Here is a 4,883-nt window from a genome sequence, read left to right as displayed (position 1 = left end):
TTTTGCTTTGCTTTTTCAATTCTTCGTTCCGCCATGTATATAGCGCTCGTTGTGCTTGCTGGTACGACGTTCGGATGACTGTATGGCCGGTGATGGAGAGAGTTCGGCTTAGCACTCGCAGGGGCAACGACCAGCCGGAGGGTAAGCGTGGCGAGAACGGCGGTACCTAATTCAGGTTCACAACAACAGCTCCTGCGTGGTAAAGGTCTTTGAAGGTGCTGGATGCAATGTTGAAGGCGGCAATGCGCGTGGTCTTGATGTGGTGCGCTTGGTTGTGTGTGAGTATGCGTGTGTTTGGCCTTTTGTTTGGCGTTTGTTTTGGTTAATAGAAGGTGCTCCCAAATAGTCTAGGCGGTTAGGATACGTGGCTTTCACCCACGCGACCCGGGTTCGAGTCCCGGTTTGGGAATTTTGCTTTGCTTTTTCAATTCTTCGTTCCGCCATGTATATAGCGCTCGTTGTGCTTGCTGGTACGACGTTCGGATGACTGTATGGCCGGTGATGGAAAGTGGTTCGGCTTAGCACTCGCAGGGGCAACGACCAGCCGGAGGGTAAGCGTGGCGAGAACGGCGGTATCTAATTCAGGTTCACAACAACAGCTCCTGCGTGGTAAAGGTCTTTGAAGGTGCTGGATGCAATGTTGAAGGCGGCAATGCGCGTGGCATTGATGTGGTGCGCTTGGTTGTGTGTGAGTATGCGTGTATTTGGCCTTTTGTTTAACGTCTGTTTTGGTTAATAGAAGGTGCTCCCAAATAGTCTAGGCGGTTAGGATAAGTGGCTTTCACCCACGCGACCCGGGTTCGAGTCCCGGTTTGGGAATTTTGCTTTGCTTTTTCAATTCTTCGTTCCGCCATGTATATAGTGCTCGTTGTGCTTGCTGGTACGACGTTCGGATGACTGTATGGCCGGTGATGGAGAGTGGTTCGGCTTAGCACTCGCAGGGGCAACGACCAGCCGGAGGGTAAGCGTGGCGAGAACCGCGGTATCTATATTCAGGTGTCACACACAAGCTCCTCGCTGGTAAAGTTCTTGAAGGTGCTGGATGCAATGTTGAAGGCGGCAATGCGCGTGGCCTTGATGTGGTGCGCTTGGTTGTGTGTGAGTATGCGTGTGTTTGGCCTTTTGTCTGGCGTTTGTTTTGATTAATAGAAGGTGCTCCCAAATAGTCTAGGCGGTTAGGATACGTGGCTTTCACCCACGCGACCCGGGGTTCGAGTCTCGGTTTGGGAATTTTGCTTTGCTTTTTCAATTCTTCGTTCCGCCATGTATATAGCGCTCGTTGTGCCTTGCTGGGTACGACGTTCGGATGACTGTATGGCCGGTGATGGAGAGTGGTTCGGCTTAGCACTCGCAGGGGCAACGCCCAGCCGGTGGGTAAGCGTGGCGAGAACGGCGGTATCTAATTCAGGCTCACAACAACAGCTCCTTCGTGGTAAAGGTCTTTGAAGGTGCTGGATGCAATGTTGAAGGCGGCAATGCGCGTGGCCTTGATGTGGTGCGCTTGGTTGTGTGTGAGTATGCGTGTGTTTGGCCTTTTGTTTGGCGTTTGTTTTGGTTAATCGAAGGTGCTCCCAAATAGTCTAGGCGGTTAGGATACGTGGCCTCTCACCCGACGCGACCCGGGTTCGAGTCCCGGTTTCGAGAATTTATGCTTTGCTTTTTCAATTCTCCGTTCCGCCATGTATATAGCGCTCGTTGTGCTTGCTGGTACGACGTTCGGATGACTGTATGGCCGGTAATGAAGAGTAGCTCGGTTTAGCACTCGCAGGGGCAACGACCAGCCGGAGGGTAAGCGTGGCGAGAACGGCGGTATCTAATTCAGGTTCACAACAACAGCTCCTGCGTGGTAAAGGTCTTTGAAGGTGCTGGATGCAATGTTGAAGGCGGCAATGCGCGTGGCCTTGATGTGGTGCGCTTGGTTGTGTGTGAGTATGCGTGTGTTTGGCCTTTTGTTTGGCGTTTGTTTTGGTTAATAGAAGGTGCTCCCAAATAGTCTAGGCGGTTAGGATACGTGGCTTTCACCCACGCGACCCGGGTTCGAGTCCCGGTTTGGGAATTTTGCTTTGCTTTTTCAATTCTTCGTTCCGCCATGTATATAGCGCTCGTTGTGCTTGCTGGTACGACGTTCGGATGACTGTATGGCCGGTGATGGAGAGTAGTTCGGCTTAGCACTCGCCGGGGCAACGACCAGCCGGAGGGTAAGCGTGGCGAGAACGGCGGTATCTAATTCAGGTTTAAAACAACAGCTCCTGCGTGGTAAAGGTCTTTGAAGGTGCTAAATGCAAAGTTGAAGGCGGCAATGCGCGTGGCCTTGGTGTGGTGCGCTTGGTTGTGTGTGAGTATGCGTGTGTTTGGCCTTTTGTTTGTCGTTTGTTTTGGTTAATAGAAGGTGCTCCCAAATAGTCTAGGCGGTTAGGATACGTGGCTTTCACCCACGCGACCCGGGTTCGAGTCCCGGTTTGGGAATTTTGCTTTGCTTTTTCAATTCTTCGTTCCGCCATGTATATAGCGCTCGTTGTGCTTGCTGGTACGACGTTCGGATGACTGTATGGCCGGTGATGGAGAGTAGTTCGGCTTAGCACTCGCAGGGGCAACGACCAGCCGGAGGGTAAGCGTGGCGAGAACGGCGGTATCTAATTCAGGTTCACAACAACAGCTCCTGCGTGGTAAAGGTCTTTGAAGGTGCTGGATGCAATGTTGAAGGCGGCAATGCGCGTGGCCTTGATGTGGTGCGCTTGGTTGTGTGTGAGTATGCGTGTGTTTGGCCTTTTGTTTGGCGTTTGTTTTGGTTAATAGAAGGTGCTCCCAAATAGTCTAGGCGATTAGGATACGTGGCTTTCACCCACGCGACCCGGGTTCGAGTCCCGGTTTGGGAATTTTGCTTTGCTTTTTCAATTCTTCGCTCCGCCATGTATATAGCGCTCGTTGTGCTTGCTGGTACGACGTTCGGATGACTGTATGGCCGGTGATGGAGAGTGGTTCGGCTTAGCACTCGCAGGGGCAACGACCAGCCGGAGGGTAAGCGTGGCGAGAACGGCGGTATCTAATTCAGGTTCACAACAACAGCTCCTGCGTGGTAAAGGTCTTTGAAGGTGCTGGATGCAATGTTGAAGGCGGCAATGCGCGTGGCCTTGATGTGGTGCGCTTGGTTGTGTGTGAGTATGCGTGTGTTTGGCCTTTTGTTTGGCGTTTGTTTTGGTTAATAGAAGGTGCTCCCAAATAGTCTAGGCGGTTAGGATACGTGGCTTTCACCCACGCGACCCGGGTTCGAGTCCCGGTTTGGGAATTTGCTTTGCTTTTTCAATTCTTCGTTCCGCCACGTATATAGCGCTCGTTGTGCTTGCTGGTACGACGTTCGGATGACTGTATGGCCGGTGATGGAGAGTAGCTCGGCTTAGCACTCGCAGGGGCAACGACCAGCCGGAGGGTAAGCGTGGCGAGAACGGCGGTATCTAATTCAGGCTCACAACAACAGCTCCTGCGTGGTAAAGGTCTTTTGAAGGTGCTAAAATGCAAAGTTGAAGGCGGAATGCGCGTGGCCTTGGTGTGGTGCGCTTGGTTGTGTGTAAGTATGCGTGTGATTGGCCTTTTGGTTGGCGTTAGTTTTGAGTGAGAGAAAGGGCTCCCCAATAGTCTAGGCGGCTAGGATACGTGGCTTTCACCCACGCCGACCGGGTTCGAGTCCAGGATGGGAATTTGGCTTTGGCTTTTTCAATTCTTCGTTCCGCCATGTATATAGCGCTCGTTGTGCTTGCTGATACGACGTTCGGATGACTGTATGGCCGGTGATGGAGAGTGGTTCGGCTTAGCACTCGCAGGGGCAACGACCAGCCGGAGGGTAAGCGTGGCGAGAACGGCGGTATCTAATATAGGTTCACAACAACAGCTCCTGCGTGGTAAAGGTCTTTGAAGGTGCTGGATGCAATGTTGAAGGCGGCAATGCGCGTGGCCTTGATGTGGTGCGCTTGGTTGTGTGTGAGTATGCGTGTGTTTGGGCCTTTTTGTTTCGGCGTTTGTTTTTGATTAATTAGAAAGGGTGCTCCCACAATAGTCTAGAGCGGTTAGGGATAACGTGGGCTATCACGCCACGCGGACCCGAGTTCGAGTCCCCGGTTTTGGGAATTTTGCTTTGCTTTTTTCCAATTCTTCGTTTCCGCCATGTATATAGCCGCTCGTTGTGCTTGCTGGTACGACGTTTCGGATGACTGTATGGCCGGTAATGGAGAGTAGTTCGGCTTAGCACTCGCAGGGGCAAACGGCCAGCCGGAGGGGTAAGCGTGGCGAGAACCGGCGGTATCTAAATTCAGGTTCACAACAACAGCTCCTGCGTGGTAAAGGGTCTTTTGAAAGGTGCTGGATGCAATGTTGAAGGGCGGCAATGCGCGTGGCCTTGATGTGGTGCGCTTGGGTTGTGTGTGAGTATGCGTGTGTTTGGCCTTTTGTTTGGCGTTTGGTTTGGTTAATAGAAGGTGCTCCCAAATAGTCTAGGCAGTTAGGATACGTGGCTTTCACCCACGCGACCCGGGTTCGAGTCCCGGTTTGGGAATTTTGCTTTGCTTTTTCAATTCTTCGTTCCGCCATGTATATAGCGCTCGTTGTGCTTGCTGGTACGACGTTCGGATGACTGTATGGCCGGTGATGGAGAGTGGTTCGGCTTAGCACTCGCAGGGGCAACGACCAACCGGAGGGTAAGCGTGGCGAGAACGGCGGTATCTAATTCAGGCTCACAACAACAGCTCCTGCGTAGTAAAGGTCTTTGAAGGTGCTGGATGCAATGTTGAAGGCGGCAATGCGCGTGGTCTTGATGTGGTGCGCTTGGTTGTGTGTGAGTATGCGTGTGTTTGGTCTTTTGTTTGGCGTTTGTTTTGGTTAATAGAAGGTGC

General features: G+C 52.3%; 1 non-coding gene across 1 annotated transcript; it reads left to right on the top strand.

Annotated features, from left to right (window-relative positions):
- The first annotated feature begins 3,623 nt into the window (after positions 1–3,623).
- PITG_30769 lies at positions 3,624–3,696 on the top strand. The gene has a single exon. It is a non-coding gene; the product is annotated as a tRNA-Glu (tRNA).
- Positions 3,697–4,883: the final 1,187 nt, after the last annotated feature.

Source organism: Phytophthora infestans, genomic scaffold, assembly GCF_000142945.1.
Source record: "Phytophthora infestans T30-4 supercont1.152 genomic scaffold, whole genome shotgun sequence".
NCBI lineage: Eukaryota > Oomycota > Peronosporomycetes > Peronosporales > Peronosporaceae > Phytophthora > Phytophthora infestans.
The sequence above is the reverse complement of the archived record's forward strand: the minus strand, read 5'-3'. Positions and strand labels throughout refer to the sequence as shown.